This window comes from Gossypium raimondii, chromosome 10 (genome assembly GCF_025698545.1).
Source record: "Gossypium raimondii isolate GPD5lz chromosome 10, ASM2569854v1, whole genome shotgun sequence".
Classification (NCBI taxonomy): domain Eukaryota; kingdom Viridiplantae; phylum Streptophyta; class Magnoliopsida; order Malvales; family Malvaceae; genus Gossypium; species Gossypium raimondii.
The window spans coordinates 50922828-50950241 of NC_068574.1; the positions used below are offsets into that span (position 1 = coordinate 50922828).

At 32.5% G+C, this 27414-nt stretch overlaps 1 pseudogene; it reads left to right on the forward strand.

Annotated features, from left to right (window-relative positions):
* The first annotated feature begins 1610 nt into the window (after positions 1 to 1610).
* LOC105775563 (septin and tuftelin-interacting protein 1 homolog 1-like) lies at positions 1611 to 27328 on the forward strand (annotated as a pseudogene).
* Positions 27329 to 27414: the final 86 nt, after the last annotated feature.

Here is a 27414-nt window from a genome sequence, read left to right on the forward strand (position 1 = left end):
TATATTCATCTTAACATTATTTTAATGTTTACATTAGAGTAGTATTATATATTTAATATAGGTTTATTTTTTTAATGTGTTCTAAATTACATAATATATAAAAATAACATAATATAAAGTATTATAAACTTAAAAATAAATCGGGATGGGCTTGACTTTGCATGTTTAAGCCCGATCCATATTTTAAATGAACCTAATTTTTTTTGTCCAGATCCATTTTTCGGGCCTAATATTTTTATCCAAATCTGGGCGGCTGGCCTGGTTCAATCTGAAGGCCGTTTAAAAAATGGAAATGTTTGGGCAAAAATATAGGCTCGAAAAATGTGCTTGGGTAAAAAAATTGTCGGGTCGGGTCTTAGGTATTTTTTTTTTTGCCATAGCCCAACTCAGCCGAATTTTTAATAATAAAAAAACCCTTCTTGTTTTAACTGTTGTTTTTTCATGTGTTATTGTTGTTTTCCCACTTTTTGCCACAGTTTTACTACTATTTCACTATTATATTGTTACTATTTTGTTAATATTTGGATATTGTATAATACTTGTTTTATTGTTAATTTTACTACTATTTTAGAGACATTTGCTCGTTAAGATGCACTTATCTTAGTGTCATTTAAGTATAAAGACTTTTTAAAAATTTATTTTCAATTTGTTGAGAAATATTTATCTTAATATTTTTAGTGTATTTTTTGTATTATATTTTTAAATTTTTATATAAAAATAAAATTAAAAAAATCAATACAGGTCGAGCCTGAGTTTTAGCATTTTTATCCATTCCAAACTTGGGCAAAAATCTAAGCCCATTTTTCAGGCTGAATTGGGCCCAAGCCTATCAACTGGGCCTAAAATTTTATTAGTGTTAGACCTGAACCTACCCGATCCGACTCATGGACAACTCTAATCCCAAAGATTTCATTTCTAAACAATTTGCGTAAGTAAACTCATTTTTTTTCAATTACTCCTTAATTTAGTGTAAAATAAATTTATTTCCCCACAGTTTGAAAAAATCTACCTACACCCTAATATTTGAAAAGAATAACCAACCCCTTAGATCTATTAACAAAATTATATTAAAAAAATAGTTCTAACCTTGTTATTTACACTTATTTCCTACCTATTTTATTCCTCTTCCTCCATTATTAATTACAAAGTAATGGAAATTTAATTACTTTAAAATTATAATGAAGTAATCTAAAATTAAGGTGTATTTAATTCAAAAAATAATTATTTTAGACTTATATTTAATTGAATTGTATATTAATCCTAAGAAAATTTTATTAAATTATTTTTATTTAAATTTAATTAATTATCATTTCTTAAAAGTTTTAACATAGAATAATTTGATTAGAATATAAAGGCAAATGAAAATTATATATTTCAATGAATTAAATTTTATTTAGAAAAGTGAATTAAAGTTAAAGTTAAATTTTTAACATGTATTTAGATTAAAATTTGTTTTAAAAATAGAAACAAAAGATAGGAATTCTATTTTATATAAGTCATGCTTAAACCCTAAATCCCTAAATATTAAACCCTAAATCTTAATTAACTCCCATTGCCTTCTGATTTCTAATTCCCCTCATTCGTATAAATCAAATTCCCACCCTCTATGTAAATATCAAGAGATGGAAAGGTTTGGGATGGAGAATGATTTTGAAGACGCGGGCAAATCCTTCTACAAAAAGCGCAAAGCAAAACAGACTCAGACAAGAGATGATGTTATTTACGGTGTTTTTGCATCTAATACCGACTCTGAAGACAATGGTTCTTCTTCATCAAGGAAGAGAAGGAAAGTATCTGGGAAAAAAGTCAACTTGACGAAGCTTGTCAACTTTTTTTTCTATAGCTATTGTAATGCCTACCCAAGAAATTTATAAGAGTTCTAAGGTAGAGAATGATAATAGTGTTCCTGATGAGCATGGGAATGATAGCAGGCTTGGACTGTCTGGCATGGGTTTTGGGTTTGGTGGCAATGATAGCTTGCCCAAAAGTGATGGTAAAGGTGTTGTTGATGAGGTTGATGGTTTTGGGAGAAAGATAAAGGAAGGGGCACAGAGGAGAGAGAAAGAGATGGAGATGTTGATAATGGAGAAGAAAAGCTTAAGAGGCAGAAGGGAGGTTGGAGGTGGTAATGAGGATGTTGGGTCTTTCGAGAAGCATACTAAAGGTATTGGGACAAAGTTGCTTGAGAAAATGGGGTATAAAGGAGGTGCTCTTGGAAAGAATGAGCAAGGAAGTGTTGCACCTATTGAGGCAAAGATGATGCCTAAGAATATGGGAATGGGATTTAATGATTTTAAGGATGCTAAGTTACCAGGGTTGCAGCAGTTGGAACAGAGGAAAAGTGTGAGTCAACAGCCTGTTGGGAAAGCAAATGAGAGGCTTCAGTCCAAGATTGCAAAGGGGAGGAAAGAGGAGGAGTATATTACAATGGAAGAGTTGTTAGCAAAGAAGCAAGAAGAGGGTGTTGAGATTGTTCAGAAGGTAATTGATATGAGGGGGCCACAAGTTAGAGTTTTGACCAACTTGGAGAATTTAGATGCCGAAGAGAAGGCAAGAGAGAACGATGTTCCTGTTGGAAAATATGAGTTTGGAAAACACAGAAAAAAATAAATTTAAAGAAAATAGAGTTTTAAAATTTTTCCCAAACAAAATCTTAATTGTGATATCTAGAGTAATAAACATATAATTAAAATTGCACGTTTCTGATTCGTCTAGGATAAGCGCTTCGACCAAGTAGTCTTCTCCGTTATCTTCAAGCTCACATTTGTCGAGTGTGGGCTCATTTCGAATCAGAAAAATTTTCACAAAAATTACTAGTCGGGTACTTTCACAATTTCTCTAAACTTTTGGGTCAAGTTGTAAATCAAAAAAAATATCTCTAGAAATTTTCTCAAATAATTTCTTCAGAGAATTTTCTCTCTACAACTTTCTCTTGAATTCAAGTGTATGAAAAATAATGACCCAAAGCTCTCTTTATATAGGGAGAGTTTAGAGAGTTCAACTATGATTAAACTTAATTACTTTAATATTTAATTAATAAAATACTATTTAGATAAGTATTAAATTAAATTTAATATTAAACTATTAAAATAATATTATTTTTAGAATATTTAATCCGAAATCAATTTTTCTGGTAGAGTCTCAGTAGGAGTGTAACTCTTCCACTACTCAACCACCAAAGATCAACTGCTACCGGCCACCATCATAGTTGTCAGCACCGTCGTGTTTGGTGATGCAGGTGCGACACCTTTACGACACTCAAGCCGATTCGGTTACTGTCAGTTCAGTCTAGGTCAGTGATGACTCGACTGGTCCAGTCCAGCCACCGATTAGACCATTGGCCTGATTTGACCAGTTTTTGGGTTTGGGTCTCGGTTTTGGGGTCTCAGGCCCAATTTACGATCTTAAGTTCAATATTCATATTTAATTACTCATTGGGTCAATTATCTGACTTGAAAATTAATTTCCAAAAATATCATATTAATTTTAATTAATTTGATTAATTTAATTTCATTTGACCAAAATTAATTTTCACAAAAATCACTTAGATTTTCCAAATTAATTTTTTAAGAAAATTCTTTAATAAAATTCTCTAGTTGAACAATTCTCACGACCACCTAATTTAATTCCACATCGAATAAATCGACTTAATTAAATTATTTTCAAATTCATAAAATTTTCTTCTTATTCAAATACAGTCCAATCGAGCTTTTGTTGAGCTAGCAGAGGGACCAATCGAACATATACAATTAGGCTCTAGTAATTACAATTATGTCAAAATTTATTATTCCAATAATTCGCAATTACTTAATCATGGAGTCAGTCCACAAGAAGTACCTTGATTGAAAACTCCTTATCGTATACTTTTTGCGAAAGCAATTCATCCAACTGCTTTGTCCAATGAACTCGTTATGTGTGTGTTACCCTCATATGATATCCTTAATTCCTGTGAGTTGAATCCGTTCACTCAATACAATCATATTTTATCTCATTGTCACCATTGTGTCTTCTTAATGATTAATATGATCACTGTCAACAAATGACTGTGATAAATTGCTCGTTCGAGAACAAACAACCCGTGGTCACATTCCATACTTATCAATCCACATAATGCCAATGAGAGGATTTCATTAACTCTTTAATTGAGTTATGAATTCCACTGTTGCTAGTAAAGCCATGCCATACACAAGTCATGTACCCAACATACCGACTATGGACTCGATCATCTTTGAGTATAAGCATCCACTTATATCAAAGCACATGAGTTGCATATGCATGATCAGTGACTAACTCAGGATTTAGGTAAATCACACCATGAACGTCACAAGTGAATTAATTCACAAACGGATTCATAATTAATTCATCTTGGGTCAAGTCCAATGAATACATCTATATCTCTACCTTTGGAGTCAACTGCTCCGATAGTAAAGACTAGCCATCTCCCCAATTTGAATTGTAGATGACATAATAATCCTTCTTAGTATTTGAATCAAATGGTCACTTTGATTCTTTTACGGGATTACAGACTTATTTAGATTATCTATTGAATTAAGTCGTCTTTCTCACAATGTAAACGTTCTTACAATGCCACTTATCTTCAGTTTGAACTTAGATAATCAATGAGCTAATATTTACTTGTCAGAATTTTTCTATGCATGCAGAATATAAAAGACAGAAATACAAAAGACATAATAGTGAAATGTGAAATTAACTTAATTTATTTATTCATCGTTCAAATAAATAGAAAATATTTACATTTTTACTACAATCACTACACCAAAACAGGCTTTTAGCGGCGCTTTTTTAGGCCTTTAGCGGCGCTTTTTAGCGCCGCAAAAACTTTTAGCGGCGCTTTAATAAGCGCCGCAACAGAAGCCGCTAAAGATTGCGCCGCTAAAGACCCTAGTCTATAGCGGCGCTTATATCACAAACGCCGCTGAAGAGTAAGAGCTTTCTCGGCGCTTTAGTAGAAGCACCATGAAGAGTAATACCTTTAGCGGCGTTTTTGGTATAAGCGCCGCTATAGACTAGGTCTTTTATGCTTTTTGGTAAAAGCGCCGCTATAGATCGAGGTCTTTAGTGGCGTTTGTGACCAAACGCCGCTATAGATCGTGGTCTTTAGCGGCATTTTTCCCATAAACGCCATAATAGATACGATCTATAGCGGCGCTCGGTCACAAACGCCACTAAAGACTCGATCTATAGCGGCGCTTTTACCAAAACGCCACTAAAGACCTAGTCTATAGCGGCGCTTATACCAAAAACGCCGCTAAAGACTAACACCTTTAGTGGCGTTTTTTAAAACGCCACTAAATTTGGCGATTTGTAAAATAAATTTTACATATTTTCATCCTCCGTAAAAAACAAATCAAGAAATCATATCTAAACCAAATTAAAAGTAATAAATCTATATATTAAACAAATAATATAATAAATATCAATAAATATTATAAAATTCAGATTATTCGTACAAAATGTTAAAAGTTAAAATGATAATTCAAAGTAAAATTGAAGTATATTTACACGATAGTCTAAGACAATGGCGGGTTGCATTCTTGAAACATCTTCATCATACTCTGAGTCAGTCATTGAGTTCATCGAACTTTGACGCGCTCGCTTCCTCGCCGCAGACCTCTACTTCCCTCGCTTTAGCCTCTGCTTCCCTCTTAGCACTGTACTTCTCTCTTGCCGCCTCTTCTTTTCTTTGCCGATTCGCTCTAAGTCTCATCGAGTTCTTCATACTTTCGTTGAACCTCGGCTTCTCTCACTGATCTGCTTTAAGTTGTAGCTGGAGTTCTTCATATCTTCTTTGAACATCAGCTTCTCTCGATGTTGCCTCCGCTTTAAGTTGTGTAATTTGCTCAGCTGTTGTCGCTTGCATCTGAGCCATATGGTCTCTTAACCTCTGAACTTCAGCTTCAGCTCGACTCCCCGAAGGCATATATTGTTAAGAGCTAGATCTAAAATATTGGGATGGGTTAACAAAAGATCCTTGAAATCGAACCCGACCATACCTTTCAGAACCCAAAACTTCAGTGATAATCCGGTTATCAATGTCGTCAATATGAACAGAACTATCACCGAAGCAATCGCCAGTATCGCTTTTTATCCTTCAATTTTTCCTAAAAAATAAATCACATAGTTAGGAACGCAATATATATTAAAAAACCGAATGCAACATAACTTAACAATATTTGCATTACAATAAATGAAATAAATAATTAGTAAGTAAACACTATAAATAATTAAAACAAGTGAAATTGTATTAAGCAAACGTACCATAATTTCTGCGACTTCAGGAGTCACAGGGTTACCATCTTTCTTCCTATAGTAATGTCAAAAAGTTGAAGTCGTCCAACTTTTTGACCGGATGACAGTTCCTACAATACAATAGTAAAAATATTAATTGATAGAAAGTATTAAATATCTGCCAATATTAAAAAATTCAAAATACCTCTGCATGAGCTACACACGCAAAACTTTTCGACCCAGCTGTGTGAGTGAATTTTTGTTGATGCCTACTTTGTTTTCCAACTTTTTCACAATCCTACATTATGAAATTATTAGTACGTTAATTAGGAAATACTATACACCAAAATAATTACAAAATTTTATAAGTTACACATATCTCTCCTTTCTTCGAAGTCCAAAATCTAACGACCTCTTCCCACTGGTACCTCAGCATTCCCGGCGGGACATTTTGTAATCTCTCGTCGAGTGTTGTTTTTGTCTTAAAATATTCTTTCTTTAAAGTGCTCTTATGGTCTCTCCATCTTTTTCCCAATGCCTTCTTTACATAAGCATCGGAGACCTCTAGAGCAAATCTCACCTACAAAAAACACAATTTAAGAAAGTAAATGTAAATGAAACTTAAACCCAAGTATTATAAATGACATACACGTTTTGTTACCTTAATGTTATCGAGAGCTTGGTTCTTGTTACTCTCGGGCACTTTATGCCATGACTCGAAGTTAATTGGCAACATATTTGCATTCCGTGCTAGAATGCCCATGTATCCTGCTAAAAGGCCGGCTTCTGATCCAACAGGCTGACCAAAACTATTACTGGATACTTGGACACGCTCGACTGGATCTAGGTCGTATAAATCGCTCAGTACTGTACGTCCACGAACTCTCCGAGTCCCACCAGTTTCATCTGAAAAATAAAAGTATTGTAATATACGAAATTTAAAAAAAACAAAGAAGAAGTCAACACACATGTAAATTAAATGTTAATTACTTTGATCTTCTATAGGTTCCTCGTGTAACCGAACATTCAAGATCCAATAGCGCTTGTTGTTCGGTCTTTGTTTGTTTCATTGAGTTTGGAGTACCTTGAACAATGCGGTGCGATCGCACTTTTCTTCTAGGCATTTTATCGCAATACAAATAAATTAGTTGAAAACATAGTATACAATTACAACAATAATATCACATATAAAATAGTTGAAATATCATCATTCGTAAATATATACATACATAATCGTAAAAGCTTACTACATTATAATTAGTAAATATCTTCATCCGTATCTGGCGGACCCATCCAAATTGTGTACTAGTACTAGGGATGTTTTCGTTTAAGTTCGCTCGAAATGGTAAAGTTTGTGTTCGTCGTCAATGTCATCTCTACTTCCACGCCCATGTCAAACAAGTCTCTAGGGATGTTACGAGTACAACGTACCAACCCTCATCGCTTGGATCTTTTGAGTAAAAACTTGTTTGACTTGAGAAGGAAATACATACTACTCATCAATCAATTGTTGTCTGTGTGAATCAATCGAGCGAAGTTTACCATTGTGAAACCAAACCGATCTTGCTTGATTCCACGTGCAGATAACATCGCCCAATCACCTCGAAATAAGACAACTTTCCATTTGCCGTAGTAATCCAACTCAATTATGTCAGTAAGAAGTCCAAAATATTCCACATTTCCCTCCACAGGATTATTGTCCCTAGCACTAGCATAACTTGTAATTGAGGAATTAACAACTATTCCACAATTTTGCGTTCTCCTCAATCTCTCGCGATATTTTGTATGAAATCTGAATCCGTTTATGAGGAACGCACTATATCTTTTAACCACCCGATTTGGACCTTGGGAAAGCCATTTAACTTCGTCGGTGACGTTCTTCCCACTCCAAACCTATTGAATGGAAAGTAAACTGAGTAATTAAAAATGTTTTGAACAAATATTATTATTTGTCGGTGAAAGCTCCAATTACATACCATTTGGCTTAACCATTCATGAAAAGATTCTGTAAACAACTTATTGATATCTCGATGTTGTGTTCTTCGGGAGCGCGAACGAGATCTCAATATTTGTTTGTACTCACTATGTTAAAAAAATGTTCAATTTGTTAGACTATAAACAATTTTTAAATGATGAATATTTATCAAATTTCTAGAACTTACTTGCGTAAAGGTTCCATTGATTCGTGGTGAAACAGAACATATCGATGTGCTTGTACCCACGATAAATCATCTAATTCTGCAATTTCAACTTTACCGATTGGTTCTCCAAAACTTTGGAACAAATAATTGTCGGCAAAATTATGATCCGTGAGTCCAGCATTTCTATTAGGTCTGTTCAACCGTGTTTAAACATCTTCCAAATATCTTGAACAGAAGGTCATACATTCCTCTGCCAAGTAGCCTTCAGCAATCGATCCTTCTGGGTAACGCTTGTTGCGGCAATAAGACTTTAATTTGGACAGGAACCTAAACACGATATACAACATTATCAAAAGTTGTAACTAAAGTCATAGGTGAACAAAGGAAAATTTTAAAAATTGTAATTAACACCTTTCTATGGGATACATCCATCGATAGAAAACGGGTCCGCCAAGAATTGCTTCACGCGGGAGATGGATTATCAAGTGAACCATAATAGTGAAGAAGGAAGGTGGGAAGATTTTCTCCATGTTGCATAAAGTTAAAGCGGCTCGATCCTGTACCTTCTGAAGTTCTTGAACATCCAAAACTTTGCCACAAATGGCTTTCATTATATTGGATAGTTCAATTATACAAGACGTCACCTTCTTGGAAATACAACATCGTAGAGCAACTGGCAGTAAATCTTGCATCAAGATGTGATAGTCATGTGATTTTAGCGAATATAGTCTTCGATCTTTAACACTAACACATCGAGATATATTTGATGCATACGCATCTGGAACCTTTATATCCTTCAACACCATGCAGAACACTTCTTTCTCTGTCTTCGACATTGAGAAAATAGAAGGTGGCAACTGATATTTACCATTCGGAAGTGGATTCGGATAAAGATCAGGTCGAATTCCCATCTGAACTAAATCAAGTCGACTCTGAAGATTGTCTTTTGATTTTCCGTCTACATTCAAAATTGTACAGACAATGTTCTCGCAGATATTTTTCTCAATATGCATAACATCAAGATTGTGTCGTAAAAGGTGGTGCTCCCAATAAGGCAACTCAAAAAAAATACTTCTTTTCTTCCACAAGTCCGCCTCATTAGGATCATCCTCATCATCGGAGTTATCATCAGCTTCATCATTTGATCTTCTATTTCTTTGCGTGTTTGCCGGTTGATTCATCTTCCCATAACTGAAATTCATATCTTCCAACATTAACAAGATTTTAGATCCACTTGTCTGCGAAGGAGCTTCTCTGAACTCTTCAGTACCGTCAAATGCCGAACTCTGAAATCTAAATCTATGATTTTCCGGTAACCACCGACGATGCCCCATGTAAGAGAACTTCTTCCCATTGTATAACCATTGCGAACATGTTTGTGCAGACAACAAGGGCACGATAACGACCCTTGGTACTCCAACCGGATAAATTGGCATAAGCGGGAAGTCATTAATGGTCCACATCAAAGCGCACATAAATTAAAGTTCTCCTTTCTCAAGACATCGTATGTCTCGACACCACCCATAATTGTTTTAACTCTTCAATAAGTGGTGTAAATAAATGTCGATATCATTCCGGACTCTTTCTCTCCAGGGATAATCATAGATAAGATAAGGGAATATTGCTTCATGCAAATCCACGGAGGCGATTGTAAGGAACAATCACTATCGGCAAAATCGTATGCAAGACTCATGATCTTGTAAGGATTAAATCCATCAGATGCTAGGCCAAGCCTCACACTCCTAGGATCGCTTGCAAAGCTTGGAAATTTATTGTCAAATGATTTCCAAGCTAAAGAATCTGCCGGATGCCTTAATAGTCCATCATCGGTTCGTCCTTCATGGTGCCACGTCATTGACTCCGCTGTCTTCGACGACATGAATAGCCTTTGAAGCCTTGGTATCAGCGAAAAATACCGCAAAATCTTGACCGGCTTCTTTCTTGGCTGTGCATCATTTTCATCGCTGTTCACATCTTCTGTGTTTTTATTCATCCAACGGGATTCGCCGCATACATGACAGCACTGTTGGTTTATCCGATCGCCCCAGTACAACATGCAATCATTCGGGCAACTATGGATTTTGTTGTACCCAAGACCTAAGTCTTTTATCATTTTCTTCATATCTTTGCATGATCGAGGATTTTTGCAAACGAAACATTTCTCTCAAAAACTCTAACAAAGATTGTCAATGAGTTCGGTCCACCCTCCCAAACATTTTAACTGGAAAAGACGAATGCAAAAAGACATTTTTGAAAATTTTGATCCCTCATATAGTTCTTCGTTCATCTCATTAAGTAGCGCGTAGAACTTTGCCGCTTCTCCATTCGGCTCTTCATGATGTACACTTCTTCCGGGTTCGGTAAAAGCATTTCCACCGAGATTACAGTCATTAGATGGCACAAAGTTGGGTGGGAACGTCTGTAAACCATGACTGTGAATATTAAATGCTTCCTGCAACATCCCTTCAATGTTATCCCCTCTAACAGACTGATGGTAAGTAGTACTATCATAAGATACATCCATCCTTGAAGAGGAAGTACTAGGCGGGCATTCTCCATGAAAAAAACCATTGTTTATAACCACGAACAAACCCATCAACAATTAGATGCTCATATACAACTTCACGATAATGCCAGTTTATGTTGACACACTTCTTACACGGGCAAAGAATCATGTTCTCTTGGCTTGCATATTGAAATGCAAAATTTAGAAATGTTTGTACTCCATTTCGATAACCGTCGCTTACCATTGACAAATTCATCCAAGACCGGTCTATTTCTTATTTCTTGAAGCCTAATCTTGACAATAAATTGCACGGGTAAGTTATGTATTGTGTAAGCTATGTAAGTTGTGTATTATGTAAGTTATTATTATGCTTTAAGTTATGTAAGTAATGTATTATGTAAGTTGTGTATAATGTTAGTTATGTAAGTTATGTAAGTTATGTAAGTAAGTTATGTAAGTTATCAAAGTAATGTATGTTATGTAAGTTGTAAGTTATTATGTATTATGTAAGTTAAGATGGATTACGTAAGTTATGTAAGTTATCAAAGTAATGTATGTTATGTAAGTTGTAAGTTATTATGTATTATGTAAGTTAAGATGAATTACGTAAGTTATGTAAGTTAAATGTATTATGTAAGTTGTAAGTTAGATGTATTATGTAAGTTGTAAGTTAGATGTATTATGTAAGTTGTAAGTTATTATGTATTATGTAAGTTATGTAAGTTAAATGTATTATGAAGGTTATGTAAGTTGTGTAAGAGATTTAAGTTATGTGAGTTTTGTATTATGTAAGTTATGTAGGTTATTTAGGTTATGTAAGTTTTGAGTTGTTCAGTGGTAGGTTATTGTTATTAAATATTAATATCTATTATTGTTAAATATTTTTAATAAAAATAAAAATAATTAATTTAATTATATTTTAACATAATTATTGTTAAGTACAATTTAATAAAATAATATATAATTTAATAACATTACTAATATAATTATTAATAATATTTAATAATAATTTTAATATAATTTTATTATTAAGAATATTTCATTGCCTAATATCATTTGCTTCAATCTAGCATCTCACTTGTTCTCTTAAGTCAAAATAGCCAATATTAAAATGAGTTTAACATACTGTATGATAATCCAATAATAACATTTTATTTTAATAGTCAATTTTAATAGAAAACATATATTTTTATATTTTATATTTTATTTTATCTTTTATGATAACATGATAACAAAAATTAATTATAAGGTATACTCTTTATTAAATTATTTATTTATAACCCGAATTGGTGAAATAAAACCTTCAAAATGTCAAAAAATTACCCCATTGTTTATAACATTAGTTCTTTTCATATGTGAAATAAAAATCAAAAGTCATAGTCCTATGTTTTTAAAAAACTCATAGTTCTTTTCAATTAATTATATGATTGCGTTTTTTGCACGAAGCTGCTGCAGAAAAAAACATGATAAATGGAAAATTCTATGTTCATAATCCTTTCTAAGCTAAAAGAACTGTTACCAATCGAAGTTAATTGATTTTCAACAAAGAAAACTGAACACATGAGAATTCAAATGGAGATCAAATATAGTAAGATCACATTATACTTATTCTTCTATCATATTAAATATTCATGACAACTTCAAACAAACAAAAAAGAGGTCTCCTCAAGATTCTTTTGCCTATTACATTGATATGGCCATCAATCCCTGTAGTTTAACAATATTCAAGATTTAGTCCCTACATTTAAATTTAAATAAAGGCTTCTAGCAAAAGTGGAATTACATTGCTTATGAAATCACAATGTTTGACCATTCCAATTACATTGCTTAATGAAATCACAATATTTTATCTTCTTGTAATTTAATTCTAGAATAATATTTTTTATTATAATGTAAGCGTTAGAAAATATGTTAATTTATCTATGTTTAAAACTTTAATGAAATAAAAATATAAACAATTATTAAATATCAAACTAAAATACCATAAAATATTTTTAAAATATGGATAAATCTAAAACGAGCTTAAATTAACCATTTACGATATAAGTATACTTAAACAAACATAAAAATTATTAAACCATACAGAGCTTATTGTACCTTTTAAAGCATGACAAGTATTTTATGGTTTTCTAGCTTATTGTACCTTAAAGCTTGGAGTTAGCCTTCTTCTTGCTCAACATAACTGTTGTCTTGAACTATTGTTTTCGTTTTATTTTGATTATTAAATTTTCTTCTCTTCTTTCTTTTAAATTTATTCATTAATCTCTTCAAAATTGAATATTTCGATCATTCTCTCATTAGTTGCGTTAGATAAGTGACAATAAGTTGATGTCAACTTTTTATTAGTCTAATAATAAATTTAACCTCAAATATTTATACATTCTATCAATTTAATCCTAAATAGAAAATATTTAACAAATTCAGTTATTACTATTTACAAAATTTTGATGAAAGTTCAAACCGTATTACTTTTTCACTATGAAAAGAATGGTGATATTTCCATAAATAAAGTAGTAAAGACATGAGGCAACATCTATTGAACAAAAAAATTCCCAGCCCAGGTGATAACATGAGAAGTGCTACAATTTTGTTTCTATTTATTTTGTTTCTATAATTAGTCTTAACGCAAAAATTATGTTGATATTTAGAGTTTATTTCATTTTATAAGAGGCTGAACGAGGAACTCAATAATAGGATAATTGAATGGAGAAAGAATTAGATGGAAAACGGGCATTAGAAATGGAACTTCAAAGAACTAAGAAAGAGATTGACAGCTTTGAAGCGAGTTGAGGCAAGTATTAAGAAGTTGAGAGAAATGGATATTAAACTTGCATTTTCATCAGCTTTTACTCCAAACCAATGAAAGCATTCCCAGTATAAAAGAAGTGAAAGCTATAGTGTACCTTCAAGAACGATGAAGAAAAATGAAACGATTGAAAACCCTATACACAGAGAAGACGATTTCAAGACATTTCAGGGTCATCAACAAATAACAAACAAAAAAATTAAGCTAGACAAGAAAACCCAATGTTTAAATGCGCAGAATCGGGAAATCTTACCTTAAATACTATTTCCCCCGACGACAGAATCCGAATGTTTGCCCACCTTCTCCGTCTTCTTTGACTGGTTTATGTGAGTTAGCAAGAATCCGAAACAATGAAGGTAAATAATCCTTATAAATTTGCAAGAAACCGAACAACGGAAAACTGAAGCTTTTCAATTGAAGAATCGCATGTAAGAAATTGCGATAGAAAAAGGATTAGGATTTGACAGATTGGGGATTTGGTGTCAGGCGGGATTTAGTTGAAAATCGAAATATGTTTAAAACGACACCGTTGTCGATTCCAACTTTTACGGCGCTTACAATCAAACGCCACTAATTTTACAACATTTACGGCGTTTTGAGAATAAACGCCACTAATATTTAATTAAATCAATGAAACGGTATTGTTTCGTTCAATTTATATTAAAGATACTGCAGCGTTTATTCGCAAAACGACACTAATATTTAGATTGTGTGGCGTTTTTCAAAAAACGCCACTAATTATTCACTTTTAAAAATATATTAATAAGTTTATAAGTTTTCAAATTATTTTTCAGCAGGTACATTGTTATGACTTTGTTAATATTATTTCAATAACATTATATAAAAATATGTTACATATTTAATACATTAATTTTAAATGTTAAAATTTAATAAATTTTATAAATCATCTGATTTCATTTCATGAAACAACTCGCTTTTATTCAATTTATGGATATTATTCATATTTATGGCGTTTTAGTAGAAAACGCCACTAAAATTTCATGTACGTAATCGACGGTGCCGTTTTATTAAAACATAAGTAAACTTTCGGCGTTTTCATAAAAACGCCACAAATGATTAATGAAGTTTAAAGATAATTTTCTGCGTTTTAAAAACGCCACAAATAAAAATGCCATAAATATTTGCTAAAATTTGAATAAATTTTATTATTTATTTATTTATCTCTTGTATATTTAATTTAAATTTTACATAAATAATTGTTAAAATTTTAAGTAATATTTAAAAGTATTTAATATAAAAATTAATAACCCCTAATTCCCAAATTCCTAACCCATAACCCCTAAACCCTTAAAGCATAAACCATAAACCCCTAAATCTCCCTAACCCCTAAAGCATAACCCCTAAACCATTCCAATTATATAATTTTACTATTTAAATTTTACGTGAATAAATATTAAAATTTTATCAACATTCGAATTTATAAATTATTGATATTATTCAAATAATGTATTACAATTTAAAATTTATGCTCTATTTTTAAGTTAAATTAGGTTGATGGAGATATGCCAGGATTCATTTCATGAAGCGCGCTAAAGAAAACGCCACTAATCTTACAAATTTTGAGGGTCAATCGAACTTGTCAATGAAACGGCTCCGTTTTATTCAATTTTTCAAATATTATTTGCGGTTTTTCACAAAACGCCACTAAATTATTTATATTTATTTATAAGTATTTATGGATATTATTCATATTTGCGGCGTTTTAGTAGAAAACGCCACTAAAATTTCATGTCTGTAATCGACGGTGCCGCTTTTATTAAAACATAAGTAAACTTTCTGGTGTTTTCATAAAAAACGCCACAAATGATTAACTGAAACAACGCCGTTTTGAGTTTAAAGATAATTTACGGCGTTTTTCTAAAAACGCCACAAATAAAAATGCAATCGAGATATATTTGCTAAAATTTGAATAAATTTTGTTATTTATTTATTTATCTCTTGTACATTTAATTTAAATTTTACATAAATACTTGTTAAAATTTTAAGTAATATTTAAAAGTATTTAATATAAAAATTAATTAATAACCCCTAATTCCCAAATTCCTAACCCATATATAACCCCTAAATCCCCTTTAACCCTTAAAGCATAAACCCTAAACTCCTCTAACCCCTAAACCATAACCCCTAAAAAATTTTATTATATAATTTTACTATTTAAATTTTACGTAAATAAATATTATTTAAAAATATTAAGTAATATTTAAAAGTATTTGATACATGTATCAATATCTACATGCATAAAGTGATCGATCATCTATCTATTATATATCTCTTAAATAATATAAACTATATACTCATAATTTAAATTCATCCAAATTTCTTATTAACTTAAATAACATATTTGATATAAAAATTAATAAAAACTATTTAATCTAAACTTAAACTCTAACCTTACCGTTCAAACCCTAAACCAGAAATTGCTAAACCCCTAAACCCTAAATCTTAACTCTTAACTCCCCCTAACCCCAAAAGTATAACACCTAATCCTTAAACCCTAAATTCATACCCTGACCTACTCCTTAAACTCTAAACCATATACTATAATGATAATTAATTCAATATTTTAAATTTAATACTACCTCTTTTACGATTATATAAGAAATTATTTAATATATAAACTAAAAAAATCAGTAATGTATCCAAAAAACTTTAAAAATATTTTAAATAATAGTTTTTTAATTTTTCAATTTTTAAGAAATACTTTAAATTATTTTAAATCCCTGATCATTAGCGGCGCTTTTCTAAAAACGCCGCAAAATCCCTCAAAAGCACAGAAAACGACGACGTTGCGCTTAGTTTTTTTTGCGGCGCTTTCCAAAAAACGCCGCTAAAGACTGAACATTAGCGGCGCTTTAACAAAAACGCCGCTAAAATCCCCGAAAGCCAGAAAACGGCGTCGTTGGGCTTAGGTTTTTTGCGGCGCTTTAACAAAAACGCCGCTAAAGACTTCAGCATTAGCGGCGCTTTCTGTAAAAGCGCCGCTCAATCCCTGAAAGCTCGGGAGACGACGTCGTTGCGCTAGTTTTAAGTAGCGGCGCTTTTCCAGAAACGCTGCTAAAGACCTAACCATTAGCGGCGCTTTATAGAAAGCGCCGCTAAATCCCTGAAAGCTCGGGAAACGACATCGTTGGGCTTAGTTATTTTGCGGCGCTTTTAGAAACGCCGCTAAAGCCTTGAGCATTAGCGGCGATTACTGAAAAACGCCGCTAAATCACCGAATGCTGGGGAAACGGCGTCGTTGCGCTAGGTTTTTTGCGGCGCTTTCTCAAAAACGCCGGGAATGATTATTTTCAGCGGCGTTTTTTATAATGCGCCGCTAATGATTGATCTTTAGCGGCGTTTGTTATCCAAACGCCGCGAAAAACGACGCTAAAAGCCTGTTTTGGTGTAGTGAATATGGGCACATTTCCCAATAGTTTCGATGCTCAAGATGCAACATAACTTGAAGTTAATTGTTGACTTGGCAGAGCTTGATACTCAAAAGATTGAGGTTGAGGTTTCACATTAGAAGAAACTTTAGGCTAATAAGGAGCAAATTGTTAGTGTGCTTGTCCAGATTGTTATATATCTTAAAGTGCGTGAGCAGAGGCAATTTGAGGCTCAGCAGAGAGCATGATTTCACCTATGATTATGCTTAATCAACCAACTAAAATTAGATTTTTTTTCTATTTATAGAGTTTGACAAATTCACAATCTGACTTTTTTAATCAACCACTGATTCTGTAATTTTTCAATATGACCCCTTTCCTTACTTTTTGTTCCAGTTCAGTCCCTTTTGCTTGATTTTGAATTTCGATACTTCAATTTCATCCCTGACAAAACTAAAACAAGAAACACAACCTTAGTAACATTCTATTCAAGGTTTGACCACAAATAACTATATTAAACACACAAAATTAGCTTGCTATCACTTATAATATCATCTCGATATTATAATCTTAATTAACCCCACTATGTCGGGGTTTTCCATTTTTTATTTTATAAATTATATATAATAATAATAAAATTTAATTTTCATACAATTTAATAACTTAATTCTTTTATTAATTTTAAAATTTAAATTTACTATTTATTTACAATTTATCGGATGCAAATATATAATTTTAAAATAAATAAAAATTTTAACAAATGAAAGTACATAACAATTTTAATAACTCATTTTAAACTTCTTTCTTTCCAAATCCAACAACAACACTTAATTAGAGATCGAGTCGAATTATTGTTAGAGACAAATTCTAATATTAAGATCTTTTTAATAAATGTATTTACCCTTATTCTCAAATCACCAAATTAATTCCTATTTTCAACAAAAATCTACACCATTGTGCCGCTCACCAACCGCTACTCGTTGACAGCCATCTCCATTCCGGATATAGCTATCTCTAAACCTCCATTATGTGGGATAATTTTGAGCCAATGCATGAATTTTTTTTTTCTTTTTATGTTTTTAGATGAACCTTTTTCTCACTCTCATACATTTGGAAGTATTAGTTCAATTGAAAAAAATATATGTTTCGTAATTTTATAATATAATTTTTCAATTTAATTTATAATATAATTGTATAATTTAATTGGTCATTAAATTTAAATCACAAAATATATATATTTTTATTGGAGAGTAAAGGAATAATCGTTTTACAAATAAATTTTTGTTGAGAAGATAAATTAAGTTGAGAGTTCCTTGAACTTTAAGAGATTCTCTTAAATAAAATGAATCATACTTTTACTGCAAAATTATATCCATTACTCAATTGAATAGAGGAATTGGGAATAATTAAGATGTGATTACAAGAAAGAGGCATAAAATATCTTGAAAATGAGAGTATATATTGTAGCAACCTAAAAATTTGGGCACGGGTGCTAGTCGAAGTGATTATTGAAAAGTTGAAAGTAGAATCTCGATTTTATTTTAAAAAGGAGTCGCCACCGATCTTTTTTCTAGGTGTGATCGGACACCTAATAAATTCTCCTTTTTAAAGGAAAAAATATTTTTCAAATTTTCTAAAAAAAGAGTCAATTTTAGGTCCACGTCAAATTCCAGAGAAAATTAGGGTTTGGGAGTCGGTTACGCGCGAGGAAGGTATTAGCACCCTCGCGACGCCCAAAATTGGTATCTTGTTAAACGTGTGTTGTCTTAATTTTCAAAAATACGAGTTCAATTTAATATTTAATCGTGATCCGATTGAAACACGAGAATTTCTTATTTTGAAAACACGAGAATTTTGAGACAATATTTTTTTGAAAATACAAATTTTTTTTTGAAACACGAGAATTTTTTTTAAAACACGGAAAATTTTTGAAATACGAGAATTTTAGAAACACGAAAACTTTTGAAAACCCGAAAATTCTTAAAACACAAAAATTTGCGAAACACGAGAATTTTTGAAACACGAGAATTTTTTTGAGAACACGAAAATTTTAAAACACGAGAATTTTTTTTAAAACACACAATTTTAAAAATTTTAGAGGTCAAAATATAATTTTTATTTTTATATTTTTTAAATTTAAAAAAAAACACGAAATAGAGCCGGACAAAATTCAATGATTACATATATAATAAAATAAGATACAGAAACAAATTAAGAAATAATGTAAGTAGCATCACAAGATTACAATAAGTGGACACATTTTATGACTTAACACCTTATCTTTTATACTTTAGTATAATTGTTGAGCCACATCTTAATCAATAAATAATATTTCATTTAATTTAAAATAAATATAAATATTTTCTTTATATTTAAAATAACTTTCTCAAATTTGAAACCAGTTTTATTTACAATGCATTTAAGGTTTTTCTTAAAATAAGAAATTTTATTAATGATTAAAATTATCTTTAAACTTTTAAAAACTTGGTTTTTCTTAAATTAACTTGTTTCTAATTTAATTAGAATATCTCATATTCATAACTTATTTTTATAAATTGTTACAAAACTTTTAAATTGTTAAAATAAATTAAAAACATTATAATTAACTAGAAACTCTATCAAATGTGTATGTGTGTGGAAACCACATATTTAAATTATAGACATATGTTTAAAAACAACATACAACAAATAATTAAACATAAAATTGGAAACTAATAATAATAACACATAAGATATGTATGAAATTAAAATAAAAATAATTTAAATGGAGTAGTGGCAAAATATTTGTGTTTAATGGTATATTTATTTCATTGAAAATAACTTTTAGAAAATGATTTTTGAAATATGAATTGATTTTTCTAAAAATTTTATATTTTATGGTGTTTGGATGCTTATCGTAATCTACTTTTCATTATTTGACAAATTTTCCTAAACTTAATTTCCAAGGCACAAGCTTGACCCAATCTATTTTTAAGTTTGCAATATTTTATATTATGTAATTTATAACATATAAAAATTAAATCTATAGTTATATATAATGCTACTATAATGTAAATATTAAAATTTTAATATGACTATATATAAAACTATAACAAAATAAAAATATATTAAATTATTAAATATTATATTAAAATAAATATAAATATATTTTTAAAAAAATTAAAAATAATAATATGTGTGGCCTAAAAATGAGCTTGAGCTAGCCACTTACAAAAATAGGCAGACTTGAGCAAAATTTAAGGCTCATTTTTTGGATCGGGTTGGGCTTGGGCAATCATAAAGCGTGTTAATATCATGCTTAAGCCCAATCTAAACTCGACTCATGAACACCTCTATGTTTGTGTATTATATATACACATTTAATATTTTTATATATTCTTTATAGAGGTGCTCATCGGTCGGCCCAGGTCGAGCCTAAGCATGATATTAACATAATTTATATTTGCCCAAGCTTGGTCCAACCCGAAAATATGGGCCTAAAATTTTGTCCAAATCTGCCCATATTTGCAAGAGACAAACCCAAGTCCATTTTAGGCCCGCCATTTTATTTTTAAATTTTTTTAATAATATTTATTTTATTTTATATTTAATAATTTTATACATTTTTTTATTTATTGAAAATTTTTATAGTCATCTTAACATTATTTTAACGTTTACATTATAGTAGTATTATATATTTAGTATATATTTATTTTTTAATGTGATCTAAATTATATAATATATAAAAATGGCATAATATAAAGTATTATAGACTTAAATTTGGGTTGGGTCGAACTTGGGCCTTGAATGTTCGAGCCTGAGCCCAACCCATATTTTAAATGGGCCTTGTTTTTTGTCCATACCCATTTTTTGGGCCTAATAGTTTTGCCTAAACCCTCCCAAACGTGACAGGTAGTCCAGCCCGGCCCAAAGACCTACCCAAAATTTGGGAGGGTTTGGGAAAAAATATAAACTCGAAAAATGGGCTTAGACAAAAAAAAAGGCCCATTTAGAAAATGAATTGAGTCTCAGGTAAGGTTTTTTTGCCTGAGCTCGACCCAGCCTAGCCCAAATTTTTAATAATGATAAAAAACCCTTGCTATTTTTGTTGTTGTTTTTACATGTTTTCATGTTGTTTTCCCACTTTTAGCCATTGTTTTACTACTATTTAACTATTATGTTGCTACTATTTTATTGTTAATATTTGGATATTATATAACACTTGTTTTATTGTTAATTTTACTAATATTTTAAAGGCATTTGCTTGTTAAGTTGCACTTATGTTAGTGTTATTTAAGTATAAATTTTTTTAATTTATTTTCAATTTGTTGGGAAATATTTATTTTAATATTTTTAGATCTATTTTAATTTATTATATAACATTTATTTTAAGTATAAAGAATTACCTACCCCCTTAGATCATGGGGAGCTGCTTGGATTTTTGGAATCATGGTAAAAGTTGCTTCCGTCACCTATTCTTCAGACCATATTGGATGCTGTGGTAATGCCGAAATTGTCAAGAGTAGTTGACTCATGGAATCCCCGTAAGGAAACTGTTCCAATCCATGCTTAGGTTCATCCACCAATGTTGGGGCCAAAGTTGGAGGATTTGTATCAAACCATACATATGAAGTTGAGTAATGTTTTTTATGCTTGGCACCCAAGTGATCCATCTACTTATGCTATACCATCACCTTGGGAGACTGTATTTGATTCAGTGAGTTAGGGACAACTTATGCACCAATATATAATCCTCAAGTTACAGATTGCTCTGCAGGAGTTCCAAATAAACCTTGCAGATCAGAAGGTTGATTAGTTTTAATGGGTTACTGTTGAAAGTTGGCAACAATGCAGCAGCATACAAATGTCCAATGTGCAATTTGGTTGTTAAAACTTTTTGTAACATGTGACTTATTTTTAGTATGATTGTAACTTTTGTTTTGCTAAGGTTAGTTATGTACTTAGCTGATTTAGTAACTCTTAACTTACCATTAAGTTGATTTTACAGCTTAGATACTAGCACAAGCAATGTTTTGTTTTCTTCCAATGTAATGAAGCTACTTATGTATATTGTAATGTTGCTTATTGTAGTAATTAAGAGTTGTCAATTTTTCTCTCAACCAACTTGTGTTTTTGCTTCTGTTTTTCATCTTTCAAACATAAATTTTCTTTGTTTTGATATTTGAGTGTTGATATAACTCAACAAATGGTATCAAGAGCCTGTCATCTTTGAGGGTCTTTTGCTGTGTGTTGTTCATTTGTGTGTTCTGTGCTTGAAAGAAAAGAAACAGAAGTTGTTTTGTTGGTTTTTTGGTTGCTGCAAAAGAATAAAGTTTCTCTCAACCACCATCACATATTTTTGCTGGTGAAAACTACAACATTTGGGATGTGAAAATGAAAACATACTTGCAGGCTCATGATCTGTAGAGTGTTGTTCAAACTGACACGGAGCCACCACCTTTGAGAGTTAATCCTACCATAGCTCAGATTAGGCAGCACAATGAGGACTGTTCCAAAAAGTATAAGGCTATGTCATGCCTTCAAAATGGAGTTCCAGATGTAATTTTCACAAGGATAATGGCTTGTGACTCTACAAAGTAGGCCTGGGACAAACTCAAAGAAGAGTTTTAAGGGTCAAAGAAAACCAGACAACAGCAGTTGATTAACTTGAGGAGGGACTTTAAGAAGCTGAAGATGAAAGAGACTGAATCCGTTAAGTAGTACTCTGATAGGATAATGGCTACAGTTAATAACATTAGGCTTTTTGGGGATTAATTTAGTGATAAAAATATAGTTGAAAAGTTCATTACAACCCTTCTGAAGAAATATGAGTAAAAAATTTCTTCCTTGGAGGACTCTAGAGACTTGTCAACCATATCCTTGACAGAGCCGATAAATGTTCTTTATGCATAAGAGCAGAGAAGGGCAAACAGGATAGATGAGCATTCTTAAGGAACCTTTTAGGCTAGAAGTAAAGAAAGCTCAAGCTCGAGCTTAAGCTCAAGCTACAAGGGAAAAAAACCTTGGTTTGAAAAGAAAGAGAAGCCAAAGAAGGATGCTAGAAAAAGAAAGTTTCCACCATGCACTCATTACAAAAAATCCACTCATTTGGAAAAATATTGTTGGTATAGGCCTAATATTCAATGTAGAAGTTGCAACCAACTTGGTCACATAGAAAAAGTTTGTAAAAACAAAGCAAAAACACAACCACAATAGCAGAATCAAGCTCAAGCTGTTGAGGATGTTCAAGCTCAAGAGGAGCATGTTTTTACTACTTCTTGTTTTGCAAGTTCGCTCAAGGTCAGAAAGAATTGGTTGATTTATAGTGGCTGCACTTATCATATGGCATCAAATGAAGGCATGTTTAGGGAACTGGATACTAGCTTTGTGTCCAACGTCAAAATTGGAAATGGTGAGTTCATTGAGGCCAAAGGCAAAGGTAAAGTTGTGATATGCACTCAATCAGGTAACAAAACAATTTCAGAAGTTCTTTTTGTACCTGGTATTGACCATAATTTACTTAGTATTAGTCAGTTGTTAGAAAATGGTTACTCCCTTATCTTTGAAGATAAAACTTGTGTGATTAAGGATCTTTATGGTCAAGAGCTAGTGACAGTAGCTATGCATGACAGATCATTTACTTTAAATGTGAATTAGTAAGAAGTAAAGGCATATACTGCTCTGACTGATGAATCATGTTTATGGCACAAGAGGTTGGGGCATGTGAACTACAAGTCACTTAGCTTGCTGCATAAGATGAGTCTAGTTGAAAACATGTCTAAGATTGAACCTAAAAATTAAGTATGTGAAGTCTGTTAGCTTGGCAAGCAGACCAGACTACCTTTTCCAGTTAACAAAGCTTGGATAGCTTAAGAGAGGCTTCAACTGGTCCATACTGATATTTGTGGACCTATGAAGACCTCTTCATTGAATGGCAGCAAGTATTTTGTGTTGTTCATTGATGATTGCACCAGATTTTGTTAGGTGATTTTTTGAAACAAAAGTCAAAAGTGGCTAATTTTTTTTTTGTAAGTTTAAGGCCTTAGCTAAGAATCAAGAAAGTTGTATGCTGAAGGTATTGAGGTCAAACAATGGGACTAAATATGTGTCTCAAAAGTTTTAGAAGATTTGTGATGAAGCTGGACTTTAGCATCAGTTAACCACCATCTACACACTATAGCAAAATGGTGTTTGTGAGAGAAAGAACAAAACTGTCCTTGATATGGCCAGGTGTTTATTGTTTGAAGGGAAAATGCCTAATATTTTTTGGGCAGAGGCAGTAAATACTTCAGTGTATTTACTCAACAGAATGCCAACAAATGCAGTCAAAGGCAAAACACCATTTGAAGCTTGGTTTGGACACAAGCCTACTGTCTCACACTTGAAGGTGTTTGGTTGTATATGCTACACACTTGTGCCAACTGAAAAAAGAACCAAGTTAGAAAGAAGGTTCATGCCTGGAGTTTTTGTTGGCTATAGCAACACAAAGAAAGGGTATAGGGTTTTTAATCCATCCACTAAAAGGATTGTTGTAAGTAGAGATGTGAAATTTAATGAGGGTAGCTGTTAGAAATAGGATGGAACATATGCAAGCTTGTCTGAGCAAGACCAACGAGATCTTGATTTGTAGCATGTTGAGAATGAAGCTAAAATTGAGGGAGAATATGATGATGTACCTATCAAAGGCACAAGAACTATCACAAACAGTTACCAAAGATGTTATATGACATTTTTTAGCCTTCTAACTTTGATGGGGCCGTAAAAGAGGACTGCTGGAAAGAAGTAATGGAGGCAGAAATGGAAATGACTCATAAGAATGGTACATTTGAGCTGGTTGATAGGCCAGCACACATAAAATTATTGGTGTGAAATGGGTGTTCAAGACCAAGCACAATGCAGATAGGTCCCTAAAAAAGCATAAAGCAAGGCTAGTTGTGAAGGGGTATAGCCAACAGTATGGCATTGATTTTTTAGAAACCTTTGCACCAGTTGCAAGGTTGGGCACCATAAGGCTGCTATTTGCCTTAGATGCTCAAAAGCTGCAAAAAGTGCACCAGCTGGATGTCAAATCTACTTTCTTGAATGGATTTCTCAAAGAAGAAATCTTTGTTGAGAAGCCAGATGGTTTCAAGGTATGGGGTGAAGAACATAAGGTTTACAAGCTTAAAAAGGCCTTGTATGGCTTAAAGCAAGCTCCAAGGGCCTGGTATGACAAAATTGACACATATCTGTCAAAGCTTGACTTTGAGAAAAGTGTCAGTAAATCTACTCTTTATGTCAAAAAGGATGAGAATGAGACCTTATTGATTGTATTATTATATGTGGATGATTTTCTAGTTATTGGTAGCAAAAGTAAACTGATTGAAGAGTTTAAAAAATAGATGCAAGATGTTTTTGAGATAACTGATCTAGGCTTGATGACTTACTTTCTTGGCATGAAAGTGAATCAGAATGAGCATGGCATTTTTATAAGTCAACAACCATTTGCATTGAAGATTCTAAGCAAATTTTGCATGACAATTTGCAAACCTGCTAGCACTCCTGTGGCACAAGGAGAAAAATTTTCCAGCAAAAGTGACCATGAACGAGTAGATGACAAGGGATATAGAAGTCTTGTAGGTTGTTTGGTTTATTTGACAGCAACAAGACCAGACATCATGTATGGAGTGAACTTTCTATCAAGGTTTATGCATTGCAGCAGTACTGCTCACTTCAAAGCAGCTAAGAGAGTTCTAAGATATGTCAAAAGAACTCTAAACTTTAGAGTGAAATTTAAGAAGGCTGAAGAATTGAAACTGCTTGGTTACTCAGACAGTGATTGGGCAAGATAAGTTGATGATATGAAAAGCACATCGGGGTATTTTTCACTCTAGGTTCAGGGGTCTTTTGTTGGAATTCTAAGAAACAACAAATAGTAGCACAATCCACTGAGAAACAGGGTATATTACAGCTGCTACTGCTGTTAATCACGCCATTTGGTTTAGAAAACTTTTGAGTGACTTGAATGTTGATCAAAAGGAAGCAACAGAGATCAAGGTGGACAACCAGTCAGCTTTTGCTATTGCCAAAAATCCTGGGTTTCATGGCAAGACCAAGCACTTCAAGATCAAGTGTCATTTTGTAAGGGAGGTAGAACTATCAAGGGAAGTCAATTTGATTCATTGCAGTTCTGAGGTTCAGTTTGTAGACATTCTAACTAAGCCACTCGCTAATGCAAGGTTTGAATATTTGAGAAAAACTATTGGTGTCTGCTACTTAATAGCCAATGAGGAGTGTTGAAAGTTGGCAACAATGCAGCAGCATGCAAATGTCCAATGTGCAATTTGGTTGTTAAAACTTTTTGTAACATGTGACTTATTTTTAGTTTGATTGTAATTTTTGTTTAGCTAAGGTTAGTTATGTACTTAGCTGATTTAGTAGCCTCTTAGCTTATCATTAAGATGATTTTACAGCTTGGATACTAGCACAAGCAATGTTTTGTTTTCTTCAATGTAATGAAGCTGCTTATGTATATGGTAATGTTGCTTATTGTAGTAATTAAGAGTTGTCAATTTTTCTCTCAACCAACTTGTGTTTTTGCTTCTATTTTTCATCTTTCAAACATAAATTTTTCTTTGTTTTGATCTTTGAGTGCTAATATAACTCAACAGTTATGTATTGGGCCTCTGTAATTCACAGTCATCTCATGGTTGATTTGTTAGAGAAAATTTTCTTTGTAAAGTGGTTGCAGGTTTTGCATCATTGGTTGTGTTCAAAACCCAACTTTGAGGAGATAAAAACTTGGTACATGGGTTGGAAGGGACTTCTGCCATAGGAGCTTTTGGCTAATGAAAGCATCCGTAATCAACTTTACTGTGGTCTTGAGATGATGGTTCAGGTTGCTGACCATGTACCAGTAATGCAGCCTGGTTTGAGAGAGAATGTTACATATCTTAAGGTGCGTGAGCAGAGGCAGTTTGAGGCTCAGCAGAGAGCAGCTGCACATGCACAACAGCCAGCTGCAGCCCCGGTGGATGGTGTTCTCGAGATGAGTTTGAATGAGGTAGTTGAGGCCTATGCACATCATTATGAGTTAGTATTCAATCCCAAGCTTGGAAGGATACCTAATGGTCAACAGGTTTATGGCTTGGGTAACATAAGTGTAATAGTTGATTCATTTCACCAAAAAGTTTTTGCGTGAAAGGATAATGGTTGGTCCCCGGTCTCACTTGATGATTTGTTGGAAATGCACTATAATTATCTTGCAAGGAGACGTTGAGTTTTAGGTAGTTTACTAGGAAAGATGCTGCAGTGAGAAGTGTTTTTGAGTTTTAAACTGTCCTTTGAAAGGAGGTCGGTCGTTTT